Source organism: Amphiprion ocellaris, chromosome 10, assembly GCF_022539595.1.
Source record: "Amphiprion ocellaris isolate individual 3 ecotype Okinawa chromosome 10, ASM2253959v1, whole genome shotgun sequence".
Classification (NCBI taxonomy): Eukaryota; Metazoa; Chordata; class Actinopteri; family Pomacentridae; genus Amphiprion; species Amphiprion ocellaris.
Window position 1 is genome coordinate 22,238,340 of NC_072775.1, and position 15,540 is coordinate 22,253,879.

Below are 15,540 nucleotides of genomic sequence, written 5' to 3' on the forward strand. Positions count from 1 at the left end.
AGTTCTCTGCTACATTTTTGGAAGCCTGAAATGGGAGCAAGGAAGAGCAGAAGTCAAGTGTCCTCTCAGACCACCTGAAATATACTGAACAAAAATAAAAACCCTACATGTCAGAGTTTATTAAATTCTATACATTCTTTTTAACATAGGTGGAAAAGTATTTGTTGTTCCAACACTAAGCATCGGAACAGAATGGATGTCATGAAAGAACCAAGTCCGCTATGTTGTAAATGATAATGAGCAGATGGAGAGTGGGGTCATAGACCAAAAATAACAAGTCAGTAATGAGTCACATCTGAGATGCATTGAGTTAATGAGGTTGTTGTGGTCGTGCTCTTCCTGAAGGGTTTGGTGGAGTTAGTGGATATTTTGTAGGACAGGATTACATTGTTGAATACGTCTGTCCAGAACATCATGTGGCAGATTGTCTGTCACACCATGCTGTCTGAAAGGATTTCTTAGATGACAAATGGACGAGTTGTGAACATTGCTGAAGTGCAGTGAAATGCGGCATCCAGCAGTGCTCTTTCTCTGGCCGTCTGCGGCATCATGTCATTAGAAGAAAAATGCATTAAAAGTTAGACTATGATAGTCACTGGTCAGATGAGCAGTTTGTGCTGGTCACTATGTGATCATTGCCCTTTGAAGCCACACAAGACAAAGATGTCAAGTCAGAAGGGGTGAAAGAGCAAGTTATACTGCTGCACCAAAATGTGTTGTTAGTTGATGGAGAACTTTCAGTTTGAGTCTGACCTACAGTTAGACATGGTCTCTATTAGACAGTTCAAATACCATTATTCGGTATAAAAAATTCCTCATCTCTCTCAGTGTTGTACCTGACAGTCAGTCCTAAGTTCAGCCACCTCACTCACTTGTCTGTCATCCCAAACAGAAGCTTTAGACTGCTGCTGGAATACAGCACAGTCAGCAGAGCAGATATTGTAAGTTTGGTTCCTCATTCAATTCGAGGAGAAATTTTGAAAACAAGCAACATAAAGAACACTGAAATGTATCAGCAACCATTTGAATATTTAAGCAAATAGTCCTAATCACTTTCTTTAAGACAATTTGTGTATTTGGAACCTGGAACCTTCGAAGCTTAGCTTAAAGCCAGACTCTGACCTAATAGAAAAATTCACCATTTAGATAAACCTCTTGTGTTGTAAACATTGTTTTGAAGAGTTGTGTTGACATAATAATGTTGATAATTACAGTAATTTAAGGCTAACTATCTCCCTTTGCTTCCAGTGTTTACGCTAAGATCGGCTCCAGCTCGACGCATCATTTAGCAGGCAGACATTAGAATAACATCAGTCTTCTGAGCTAAATGTCTGTATGGAAGTAAATAAACATATCTCCTAAAGCTATACTCTCAAGGAAAATGCAGCAAGCATGTTGGGCACATGTTGGATCCAAAGAATTACCATAAGAAAAATTAACGCCTCAAAGAGAGGTTACTGCAAAGGCAGTAAAGCAGACGATATTATATATAACAGGTGTTTATGTTATTGTGTCCACATCTTTGTCTAAAATGCTCTATTTCTGCTACAGGAGTCTGGATCTTACCACAGCTGAGGTTTAATGTTTTACGTGGACTGCAGGCACATGTTTTCCAGTGAAACGGGAAATTAAATTCACTCCTCAAAACAAACCCGATTGTAAGGTGCTTAAAATATCTCAACATAACATCTTACCATCTGTGTTTTATCCGTTTTAACAAGACCAAGCACCGTGATGTTGCAGTGTTAAATTGCTTTGAGCTTGATGCAAAGAGAAAACAATGCCCAATGCAAGATGGCTCAAAATAGACACAAAAAAACAAGTATTCACTGGAGCTGTGAAATTTCTTGAGTTTTCCACTGAATTTAAATGCCGATGATGCCGTTTTTTAAGAGCCAATGAGAGATGTTTTTCTGTCTGTCTCATTCATGGTGAATTAAACAAAATATATTCAGACACTAACAATTTAACACATAAAATATTCCATTAAAACTTAATTTCAACTTTATTCATGATGAAATGATTATGATTTCTAAGATCATATGTGAAATGATAATAGAAAAGCTGTATGCCAAAGGGGAAAGTGACAGGAGTGTTGATGTACGTACAAAGAATTATCACCAGAATCTGCAGCTTCCATCGGATTTAGAGGAAATTTTTGTGTTCTCTAAAGCCGAACGCAAAAGTTTGTATTCGGCTTGTGTGTTTTTATTCAGTCTCACCACTGTTAGAGTGTCATTTTAGGCTGCAGCAGGCAGCGGTTTATCGCAAGAAAAAAGCCCATTGCACTGACTGTACACTACCTGCTCAATGCCAAGCAGCAGAGAGATTCAGTCCACAATTACAGTCCACTGGAACATTTTGGAGTTAAAGGGCCACATATTTCCTCCAGGAGTCGGTGGAAACCAAAGCCGAGCTGAAATGAAGCAAATTTTGGACACACTCATTAAGTGTTCAGAAACAAAACTCCAAATGAATGATAATGCTGCTGGATTACCAACCAGGTATAGTTGGCAACCGCCCAGGGGCCCCAGAAAAGCCCCAGGTTTATCCTATTTTATTTGGGTCTACATAATACAGTCTAGACATTGTTAATGTGGTAAATGACTATTCTAGCTGTAAACGGATGATTTTTAATGGAATATCTACATAGGGGTACAGAGGAACATTTCCAGCAACCATCACTCCTGTGTTCTAATGCTACATTGTGTTAGTTAATGGTGTTGAAAGGCTAATTGATGATTAGAAAACCCTTGTGCAATTATGTTAGCATGTGAATAAAAGTTTGAGCTTTCATGGAAAACATAAAACTGTCTTAGTGGCACCTATTTTTTAAAATTTTGGGGGGCAAAATTCCAGCACTAAAGCACATTATTAACTAATCATATAAACTATAACAAGGACTCATCCTTCAGTTTGTGGCCTTGTCTGGAAGAGTGTTTCTTTGTGAAAATCTGATGTAATTTGTGTTAGAGGTGTCTGTTTTTGTGCGTTTTTGTTTTGAAAATTCTTCAATTTCTGTCCGTCGAGGGATTAACACACAAACTCTCTGAGTCAGATCACATTAGTCCATCGCAGAAGTACTGTAAGGCTGTAAACAACTATAGTTTACATTATCAGTTCATCTGACAATTGTGCGTCTTAATTAGTGATTGATTCATTTGTGTTCAATATTATCCTAAATTAACATACTCAAATAATTTATTTTTGTTTTTTTCCAGTCAACATTCCCAAACTTTGAGCTTGATTTGAAAAAAAATGCTGCCAGTTTATGTGGTGTTAATTGACCAATCAGCTAATCTGTTCCAGCTTTACAGTCCTGCTCGGTTTTTGGGAGTTTGTTGAAATAATGACACTGGCTGGAATCATGAGGGTCAGAAAGGGTCCAGCGTCACATTTACACAACATATGTGGTGCGCAAATAAAATGTTTGCTTTCAAGTTGAACGCATCGACTTAAATGTGCTGAGATAATGTCAGTGTTGCGCTCCCAACTTGCTTTTGGTGCTAATCTAAATGAACAGTTTTGTGTTTCAGGCATGCTGGTATTTTTCTAATCCATCTTTCACAGCAGATCTTTGTCTGGAGACATCAGGCAGCTCAGTGCCCTCTGTGACTTGCATCATCTGCTGCGTGTCACAATGCTGCAGCCGTGATGGGGGTCTGCCCTGCCCCCTGTGTCCACCTGAGGGGGTTACATTTGGCAGCCACCACTCCTCACCTGACAGGCTTCCAGAAAAGAAACCACTTGGCTGCCAGCAGAAATAGCTTCTTTCTATTTGGGGGTCGGCCCCCAGTCAAGATGAGGGAAGCTTGGCTCTTTAAGAGTTGGGCCAATTCCCAGACACACTAGCAGCTCATGCCACGGGGCCCTTTGATTCTGGGCTCTCGATCAGTCACTCTAAATACAGCTCTGTGCTCTTTCCAATGGATAGACAGGGTTTAATTTTTATTAAACAGCTTGATATGCAATGTCTGCTTTACACGCTGCATGATGTGGCTGTGTGTAGTTAAGTGGTAAGAACATGTTGTCAGTCAGTGTTAGGTTGGAGGACGGTCTCTTTAATGGCCAGCCGTACTGATGCTTCAGTGCAATGGCTTCAGTTTTTTGCTTTAAAGGTGAAACAAGAGGGTTAATCAGCGAGTTGATCAGCAGATAAGTAACATTCTCTAATGACAGCTTCTCAGATTGGAGGATTTGTTGCCTTTTGTTTCTGTTTTGACAGTAAACTGAACATCTTTGAGTTGTGTACTGCTGGTTTTAAAACGTGGGCAACGTGCAGATGTCACTCGGGCCCTGGGAAATTGTTATGAACATTTGTCTCCATTTTGTGACATTTTATAAACTGAATGATTAATCGTTGAACTGAGAAAAATGTCAGCTGATTCATCAACAATGAAAATAATCTTTTCTGAACTGCACACAGATCTTACTCACAGTGTGTCTGTGCTGTGTGCTTGTACAGTTTTTTGTGTATCTGTGAGTGCCTACACATTTCCATGCGTGCATATATTCTACATACGTAATGTGCAGTTGAGCGCATCCTTCCCGCAGGTGTGGCTGTTTTCCTTTTGATGAAGGAAAAGCAAACTGATTAGCAGGTCCAGGTAACATCAGAGCAGCAGTTCCCGCCAGTGGCTGTGTGATTAAATCACACGGAGCGAGTCTCAGGGAGCCGAGTAATGAAGGGACCGGCCGGTGGATGCCTTCACACCCTCCTCCCCCCCACTTCCTCCCACTCTTCCTCCATCAAGCAGTACTGGAGCTGAGCCCAAGCCCAGGACAGGAGGTGGGGTGGAGCACGCATATCAACACACACACACACACACACACACACACACACACACACACACACAGACACACACGTAAGCTCTTTGGTTAATGCTTGTTGTTTGTAAATGTTCTCTTCTTCTATGTACAACCAAACTTCATTTAAATATATGGGAGCAGCTGAAGATCTAAACATACATGTTGTCTTTCTTACATTCAGTGTCATGACTCCACAGTACACACACACACACACACACACACACACACACACAAGACAAGTGAAATCTATAAATCAGCCTTTTCACGACAAAATGATGCAACAACAACCACAGGATGCATCCTCTATTCAACCACCCTTGACTGGAGTTTAATACAGCAAAGTAACTCATTTGCACATTTTACTTCCAAGCAGATTTAATAGAGTAACGGCGGAAAACAACAGCTCTGTAAATCAACAGAGCCCAAAAAAAAAGAGAGAGAAAAAAAACAATTCCACAAATCTTACTTTGCTGCCACACCAAATTCCTCAATCAAGCCAAAAATCAGCATTAAAAGCTCTTTAAAATACTGTTGATGGCTTTTGGTTACAGGCAGTCCCCATTCTCATGCCTGGCAATGGTCGTTTATGGCGAGGGACCTAATACAAGATTTCTGTTCTAGTGCAAACACAGTGGCCATGGGCACCAAGGAACAGCTGCCGTATAATTGAATTAACATTCGCCTTCTGCTCCGGCACTCAGCGCTGTGCTGAAAACTCATACACATCCCTCCACGAGCTCCATCAACCTGCCCATGAATATGCATGTTTCTGGTGATAAATATGCGTTCTGTGTCTAATGTTTGTGGAGTTGCCTATGTTGGGGATAAAGAGCTATACACTGACTGTCTTGGGAGGGTGACACGGTATACATCAAGTCCGTTGATCATTTTTAGTGCCACAGGCCCTCTGAGGCCGAGAGCTGTGGTGTTGGAGACGCTTCAGTGTAATCTAAAGTCTGACAGAGACATCTAGTGGATCATTTATTCACATGAGTTCTGTTTATGCACAATAGGCTCTTACAAAATGCATACAGTCTTCTCAAAGCCATAGAATAAAATAGAATAGAATAGACTACAATAGAAATACTGTATTGATCCCCAAGGGGAAATTCAAACTAGTATATTACAAGTTGCAAACAATGATTTGGGAAAACTTTTTTTCCACTTGCAAAGTTTATTTTTCATGTTTATGTTAATTTTTTGAAAGCATGTGTGACAACCACTGTTCCCTCTAAGCTGCGCGCGTGCGCAATTGCGCACTGCTGACACGGTCTCCGCACACAGAAAATCTGCGCTGCGCACAAAAAAAAAATAATCCAACCTAAACTGTAAATAAAATAAACACGTAACAATTCATTCTGTGCTATTTTTCAGTGTGAGTCAGTGAGTGACCGGTGACTGGCTGCTGCAGCCAATGATGCGATTCACATAGTATTTACCATAGACTGTATATAATGGTATTTACGCAGCTAATCGTCCTTATGTGCAGCCACCGTTGTTCTCATAGATATGAATGAGTAGATAGGACACGCCCCTTTGAGCTGCGTGCTACAGCGAGGCTAAGCTAGTGGGAGCAAAGTTTCAGTGCATTCCGTTGATGTAGACGGCGTGAAAACGGAAACAAGTATGCCAGCTCACTGTGCTGCATACAGTTACACACTGCGTCGTACGATTGAGACAAGGAAACTTGGAATGACTTTTCATAGGTAAGAATAGTTTTTGGCTCTTTTTTCATGATGAAATCTTATTGAGAGCTTCCAGTCTATGAGAGCTCACTAGTTAGCCACTAGCAAAACGCTAAGTCGAGCTAGCAGCTTGACAACCAAATACCAGACGATTAATAGTAGCTGTAGTATAGTTGTACAAGCAGTAGCAGTAATACTAAAAGTACAAGCAGCAGTAGTAGTATAAACAGCTGTCAGAGTCGTAGAAGTAGTATCAGCATTTGTAATAGTATTACAAGTTGTAGTAGCAGTGCCAGTATCAGCAGCAGTAGTTCAATCAAATCAATCAAAAATTTATTTGTAGAGCACTTTCCAACAGCATAGAAGAAGACCAAAGTGCTTTCCAGACAGAATAATAAACAAAACAATGCAGTTTTTGATTACTATAAAACCCATAAAAACACAAAACTAAGAAAAGCATAAAACCATAAAAACAGTCTTAAGATTCGAAAGCATGTCTAAATAAATAGGTTTTCAATCTAGACTTAAAAAGCTGCAGGTTGGTAATAACGTGGAACTGGAGTGGGAGTGCATTCCAGAGTCTTGGAGCGGCTACAGCAAAGCATCGATCACCCCACTGCTTATACCGGGACCTGGGCACGTCCAGCACCATCTGCGTGGATGACCGGAGGGCTCTACTGGGGCGGTGGATGGTTAAAAGCTCCAATATGTATAAAGGAGCTAGGCCATGAAGGGCTTTAAAAACAAATGTTAAAATTTTAAACTCATTACGATGATGGACCGGGAGCCAGTGGAGGGCGGAGAGGATGGGGGTGATGTGAGTGTGTCTGGATGTGCAGGTTAACAGACTGGCAGCTGCATTCTGAACCAGTTGTAGTCGACGAAGTGACGATTGTGTGACACCAAACTAGAGAGCATTACAATAATCGATACGAGAACTGATAAAAGCGTGAATGGCCTAGTAGTTAGTGTACTACCACTACTACTAATAGTAGTCACATTGCTATTACTATCACCAATACTACCAATAGTAGTTATAAAGCCTAACTCATATATATCCAGATTACCATCTATGTTCTTCCTCCAAACCCATTTTATGATTGGGATTACAGACAGTTCTTTAGGACTGCTCTCAAATAATTGAAATGTTACTAAACAAGGTTATACTTATCAAATTAAATAGCTCTGGTCTCCAGTATATTGGCGAATTCAGTTCTTTGTACTTAATTTATTAGCATGATTTCTTTTTAATATGTTGTTTACAGACTTAATTACTTCTCTGTCTACTTTTCTTACTCCATGTAGGTTTCCCAGAGACTATGGGTTGAGGAGGAATTGGAAGTTTGTCGGCTTAGACCTGGTGTCATTCCATCAGTGTTAAACTTCCCGGCTCATCTTGGAAGAGTACGTGCCAGAAAGACCACGACCAAGCAGCCTTGAGATCTTAGGCAGCATCTCCCTGAGGTGGGTGTCGACAGTGTTCACAGTCAGGTCTGTGGTAATCCCTTCAAAAAACAAAACAGAAAAAAATCTAGATTATAAATCAACATGTAACCAAAGCACTCTGTGTATAACGCCATAGTATAGGATGTAGTTCAGAAAATGTCAAAGTATAGTATACTTTTCAAGAATAACATAGAATGGCCTGTAGTTCATAGTATAGCATGTTGGCAAGAAAAAAAAACAGATTATTATGTGGTTCAAAAAGCGCAAAATGATAGGATGTTGCCTAAAATTGTCATGTATGATATGTGGTTCAAAAAATGTCATAGTGCAGTATATTGTCAAAATAGTATGTAATTCAACAAAACATCAGAGTATAATATGTCATCTAAAAAATGCCATAGAATAATAATTTCATTGCACAAGTAAAAGTATAGTAACTTTTAAAACTGTTCGAATTCTTATATGTTGCTAAAAAAAAAACAAAAAAATTTTTAAAAAGGTCACAGTAATATGTCAATTAAAAAAAGCCTATAGTATAGCGTGTTGCCCAACAAACATCATAGTATAGCATGTTGCTCTAAAAACGTCACAGTATAGCCTTTAGTCCACAGCTGTCAGTAGGCGAGGAACAACACAAAAACAGTCCAAACGCTGGTTTCCAGAGGGTTAGACGAGAATTTATTTGAAAGAGTAAGTTTACAACAACACAACATGTGAGGGGGTTAAAAACAAATGGGTGTTAGTAAAATAAAAATAAATAAACAGAACTAAAAGTGAACTTCATGTTGACATTGATGGGCATTCCAACCAGGAACAAAGTAAAAGATAATACGAAAAAAACCTCTTCCTGTTCACCTCTTCAAGCCCCAAAACACACCACAGTCCACCCTAAACTAAAACTACCAATGGGTTCCCTGTTTTCCTTTCTGAACAATTCAAAGGTTCCTCTCTATCTCCCTACACATCCACCAACCACTGGAACACATCTCCAAAGTTCTGCCGGGCCACCTCAGCTTCCCCTCAGAAGAAGTGCTGCCACCTGCCAGATGAAGGAGCCTTTTGAGAGGCAGCTGGCATCGTGATTGGACTGTACTTTGGTCTGTTCCAATCCAGCTTCAGGTCCAGAGACGGCAGGCGGGACGAGTCAACGGAGGCCGGGTGGACGAAGACATGCAGCTGAGTACAATCCAGAAAACAACAAAGGAGGAGTGCAGTGACCCAGAGCCAGAACAAACAGAGTAGCATCGTATGTCTCTTAGAAAACATCATAGTATAGCCTTTGGTATGAAAAAACAGCATCATATACATCGTATATTGTACAAATAACAAGTCAAAGCAAAGAGACATACATTGTAGAATTGTAGTAATTGTGGGCTGACTGATTTACTGATTATCAGTATTTTATTTTTTACTGATTTACGGTAATAAATACATTTAAAAATGACGCTACTTTGGCTCTGAATCTTAATCTACCTGTGATCGCTCTGTCTTCTGGAGTGATTTGATTGGTTATACGTCACGAATAAAACTCCTTTAACTTAACATCTGTAAACAAAACAAAAACGTATCAACAAAGTTTTCTGTTAGAGTTTGTGTTCTTCTAAGTTTAACTCCAAGATTTTAAATACTTTCATTTACTGCAAATGAATATCTACTCCAAATGTCTCACTAATAATCATTATCAGCTTTAAAAACCCACAAAACACCCCTCTATACTCGACCACACTTAGTACAGTCCGGTTCCCCCTTCTATAAATCTGCTTGGAATCGTCCACTTCCTGTTTGTCAAAGTGGCCTTCTACCTGGACAGGTTTTGTTGGAGCTCATGCAACAAACATTTTGGGTAACTGCACTTTAATATGGATGGATGACACTGAATTAGAGTCTGTTTTAATGAGACTGAGTTAAGATGTGTAGCTGTCATTAAATAGGAAATTATTTCTCAGAATTCACAGAGAAAAGTCTGAAATGTTTGCTAGGTTAGTGTCCCACATGTACTTTGGCTCAGCTAAAGCTAACTCTCTCCAACTTCTGGATCTCTTGAGTTGCTTGTTGTTAAAATATCTTGCTAGAGGTGCTGAAGCTCAGAAAGTCTGAGATGTTTGTTCAAAATAAGCTCATTCTCAAGTCTTATCTGAACTGTCCTCTTTTGTTTGAACTTTCCCTAAACTTAGGAGTTAATGACAGAGCAGCACATCCAGACTCAGTCTCATTTATGTAGAGATTAAACTTCAGTGTCATTCATTGATGTTAAAGTGCAGTTTTTCAAATGTTTGTTGCACATGCTCCCGACCAAACCAGTCCAGGTGGAAGACGATGTGAAGAGAAAGCTCCAGAGGATGAATATCACACATTTACGTTGGAAATAAATGTCCTTTAGTTAGAAATTGTCATGCAAAAGTTGGATTTCCCTTTAATGATGTTCAAATCTTTGTTGAGTGTTTTGTTGATGTTGGTTTCTAAATGTTTTTTGACACTCGGCCCCAAAGATTAAAACCTTCTATGGCTCACAAGCTGCAACAATTCACACATTATCAACTATCTTTCTGACTAAACTAAGATAAAAAGTGAAAAACTGCCTGATTCCTGCATCATGAATGTAAATCTTGTTGGTTTTTATGACAGTAAACTGAATATATTTGGGTTTGACATTTTATAAACCAAAACAAGAAATGAATTAGTGGAGAAAACATTCAACAGATTAATGGACAAAGAAAATGTGTTTTCCAACATATATGGCTGAATTACTCCAACATTACAAGATACATACAATTTGAATTCAATTTTATTTATATAACGCCAATTACAGGTCAAATTGTCTCAAGATGCTTTATTTTTATATTTTTTTGTCATACTTAAAATATGACAAAGTAAGAAATTTAAAGCTCTTCACTAATCCAATTTATTATTTGTTTTTTAAGAGACTAATTGACAACTAAAATAACTTTCTCCACTAAAACTAATAAACATGAGGTCAAATAGAAGGAACAGTTTTAAATACTGCAGTCCCACAGTGACAAGAATAAAGTTTGTCAAGAAAAACTAAATCTGCTGGTGGATTCCATTGAAGTCCTAATAAATGATAATAAAGTGTGATACTAAAGGTTTGTGGTGCTACAAATGTCAAAGTAAAGATATCAAGTTGAACATCTGGATGGAGGTTGATAAAAGTTGACCTCCCTCCATTTCTCTGGAGTCGACTCCATGGATTTTATGGATGCTGGTTAAAGACCTGCTCTTCTAGTGGTCTTCATTCTAGTCGCTGTAAAAAGTCAGTCCATCCTGGCCGACTTCAACACCTCTTCATGACAACTTGTTCTGCCTCAGACCTGGTGGAAACTCCAGAAACTCGGGAAAACCCGTGGAGACTCGAAGAACTCGTGGAGACTCGAAGAACTCGTCGGGCGGGGGAAGGTGTGGTGGGAGGTGGGGGAGTAGAGGGGGGAGGCCGCCACCCACCTCCCCGCCTACTCTCCGCCCTGACTCCACCCAGACTCCGCCTTGGCTCCAGCCCATGTGGTCACTTCAGAAACTACGATGTCAAAGGGACGACGAATTTATTTATTTTCATCTGATCTGTAGCTCAGTGAGTTAAGGATTTGCCTGTGGAGCTGCAGGTCGCTGGTTCAAGACCAGACCCTTCTTGAATTTTTTGAAAATCCTGACAAAGACAAAGAAAGAAAAAGGCCAGTGGTGGGACTTGAACCTGCGACCTTCCAGTTGGTAGTCTGTCTTCTTATCCCCTGAGCTATTCGCTCAGATACTAATTCTTCTTTTTTTTGCGCATTTATCATCTATTTTTTGTCGTTTTCGAGTTTTTTTTTTAACTCGAGTCTCGACTCGACCGTTTTTCTCAGGAGGCTGGACTTCAGCCTTTGTGCTGGAGGGTGGAACCCTCAGTTCCAAGACTTTCCAAAGCCTCCACTCCTTCCGAGTCCTCAGGACCTGAGCTTTCACACAGTCTGAGGGCTGAAATTTTCTAAGTCCCACAGTAGTTCTCTGTTGGATTGAACTTTCAGACAGTCCAAGGACTGATATCTTCTAAGTTCCTGAGTAGTTCTCTGTTAGTTTGAACCTTCAGACAGTCTGAGGGCTGAACTTTTCTAAGTCCCACAGGAGATTTCTGTTAGATTTAACTTTCAGACAGTCCAAGGACTGATATCTTCTAAGTTCCTGAGTAGTTCTCTGTTAGTTTGAACCTTTCCACAGTCTGAGGACTGAAATCTTAAAAGTTCTTGAGTAGTTCTCTGTTAGTTTGAACTTTCTGGTTAACAGAAGCCTTAAAACTTGTGACCATGAGTCTTGATTTCACATTTAGACCATCCATCTGAGTTCTTCTCAGACCTTCAGCTGTGGGTTTTTTAGAAATCCTCAACAAACTTTGATTCTCTTCACTGAAGAGTAAAGTTTGTGGAGATCAGAAGGTAACATTAGTTTGATCAATGCCTTCAACTACTAGTAGACTTTATCTGGAAAGCAGTTTTCTGAAATGAGTTCTTAGTAAATCTGTCCACAATCAAACCAACAACATAGAAAGAGGAAATGTTTGAAGGAACAACTTGATGTTTTCGTTTCAGACTAGAAAACGCTTTAAGACCTTTTATCTGTTTTTGCTCTTTTTGATCTGTTTAATATAGTTAAACATTAAATACAATTAAATGCTATTAAACAGACAAAATATTGAATTAGATAATTCAACAAGATACAATACATGTCATTATGAAATTAAACAAAATTTTTAAAATACAAATATTAAAAAGTACAGATAAAATATTTTCGACAATTAAACATTTAAAAAATACAATTAAACAAGAAGAATATTAAACATTTAAAAAAATGCAAAACATTTAATTAGATTATTAAACCTTTAAAAAGACAAAACATTTAATTAAAAAATTAAATGTTTAATTAGAAAATTACATCTTAAATTTCTTAAATCTTTTTAATAATAAAACTTTTTAAAAGTTTTATTGTATTAATTTTTTTCCCTTTAATTGCTTTTTGTTATGTAGTTTATTTCTTTAATCTTCTTTTTCAGTCAAGATTTTAACCCCAACCTTAAAAATGAAATAAACCCTTAAATCACAATGAAAATACTTCTGTTGTCATAATCATGAGTTAGTCAATTATTCAGTTTATCAATTCCACTTTATTTGTTTAGCACCTTTTACACAGATGAGAAAACTAAACAAGCAAAGAGGAAAAACTATGATTAAAACTCAAAAACATTTAAAAAAAAAAAAGATTTCACATGGTAATAAAATCTGTTGTGTTCAGGGGATGGAGGGAGTTTATTGAAGTCTTCTTGGGCTCACATGGGAAATCATTTAAAATATAAACTTGATATTCAGTCTAAGGAAACTGCAGAGCAACAGAAGAACCAACAATATCTCCTGTTTTCTCCTTTAATGAGTCGACTCTTCTTGTGCTTTCAGACCAAAGAACTACAGACTCTTCACAACCTGCTCAAACTCTTGGTACAGGACCTCACCACACGGGTCAAGAAGGTTTCCATCTCATTTCTACTCTGAAGCTCACCTTCTCCTGCTCAAACTGCTGACAAATGTTTCTGCTGCTCTAAAGTCTGGTCTCCAGAACTTCCTAAAAACTCTCAAAGTCTCTTCTGCTGCAGGTTGCTTTGTAGAACTGTTCCAGAAAACCTCACTAAACCACATGGAGGGGCCTCAAGATAGTCGTCCAAATGAAACCATACAAAAACCAAACTAGCACAACCCAAATGCTAAAGTCTCCTGCAGCCTACCAGAGAACCTCTGAGAACAGAGAATCAGGACAGGAATTCTTACCTTCTGGACAACCAACATCGGTTCTCAAACAAGAACACAGAATGTGTCTGACCAAAAACCTCTAAAGACTCACTACAGCCAAGATAAAGACACAACTCAGCTGCAGCAAATCCACTAATCACTGCACACACTAGCACCATGTGCTAACTGTGGCTAAAGAACAACATTTACCAAGACAACTATCCAGCACAAAGCCCTAAAACACACCAAGAAACACATTAAAGACGATTTTACTGCTGGAAGCTGCAAGCCAACACCTAAAGAACAAACTAAAGCAACAGATCCAAACCCGGTTCTGTGGTGAAGAGAAGCAGAGGAAATGTTTGTCTGCAGCTAAGTAAAGCAGGAAGACACTGAGCTGCTCAGGTGTTCCTGATAACACCAAGCAGCCACCTGGACAGCCAATAGGAACACAGCTTACTGGAAGTCCAGAGGGCTGGGTTAGTGAAGCAAATTTAATTTAAAGTGGAAGCAGAAAGTTAACAAAGAAAGTTGAAAACCACCTTCTGATACCTGAAACCTCTGAGTTTTCACACAAAGAACACCTGAACATGTCAAACTGGTTCCATAGTAGAACCATCATTGTAAAAACATCATAGTATGGTGTGTTGCTCAAAAAACATTAGGACTCGGCTGTCAGGGGACAAACATGTAAGAAACATGAGAACAGAGAGAACCCAACCAGTAGGTCACAGTTTATCATCCCCCAGTCATCTCCTGAAGTCCATATGGTGAGAGACATCAGTATCTGGTTGTTAATTTACCAGAGGATGCTTATAATCATGCTGATGTGGTCTGTACTCTACAGTATTTTAGTGACTCAATAAATGCCTAAGTTGTTTTTTTTAAATGCTTTTTAGTTTTTAATAAACATTTAACAGCCTATATGTAATCAATAAATGGCCTTTGCCTATCTTAAGAAAAATTCATTCAGAACTCTATGTTAACAGTACTAAATAAATCAATAAATACATGCATAAACACAAAAGTAAGTTAATACATTAACTGTGTTAAGATAAGATTTAGATTTAAAAAAAAGTTGTTTATGTTTTTGCAGAATCCAGTATTGCTCACTGGTTGGTCATTACATTTTGTTAGTTTGATTTCACTGTTAAAAATGATGCCACTTCTTTTCAGACAGAACCTGTGATAATAAAACAATACAAAATGTTTAGTTCCGTGTTAATGAAGCACTTAAAGCTTTAAGTATGGCTAAATGCTTTTTTCAAAATTAAATATATCACTCCTTAGTTGGTAGTGGCCCCAAGTTCAGTAAAGTTGGAAAGATATTCACAGATTCGGATTTCCAGCATCAATAACTCATTAGATATAGGTTGTCAAAACATAAACGGTGCCTCTTTCCCATTGTTGCAAGGCAGACAATGTGCTACAAGCCCAGTTTTATCAAAAGTAGCTGTCTTTCAAGCTACAGGAATAACATTGGTGTCTATGGAGTGAACAGGGTCCGTCTGCAATTTGCAAAACCGCTGCAACAGTAAAGAGAGACAAATATTCAATAACTTCACTCTTATACATTGTAGTGTCACTAAAATCACTGCAGCCTTCAACTGGCTCCTGTTGACAAAGTGTCTTAACAGAAATGTAAATGCTGTAATTTGATTCTTTTAATGAACCATGTAACTTGAATGGATGTGATGCTGGTGTGACCACAGTGCACACGTCTGATGTTGCTCACAGTGGTCCAAGGGACGCTCAGGGAGTTTGTGTGTTTGCTCAGACTCAGGAAAAATTACAGGGAACATTGGTGCCAACCTGGCTATACGGAAGGCACTTGG

At 38.8% G+C, this 15,540-nt stretch overlaps 1 long non-coding RNA gene across 1 annotated transcript; it reads left to right on the forward strand.

The window, feature by feature from the left end:
- Nucleotides 1-6,303: 6,303 nt before the first annotated feature.
- LOC129349777 (uncharacterized) lies at nt 6,304-13,808 on the forward strand. Its single transcript, XR_008602896.1, has 3 exons — nt 6,304-6,515; nt 7,800-7,958; nt 13,376-13,808. It is a non-coding gene; the product is annotated as an uncharacterized LOC129349777 (long non-coding RNA).
- Nucleotides 13,809-15,540: the final 1,732 nt, after the last annotated feature.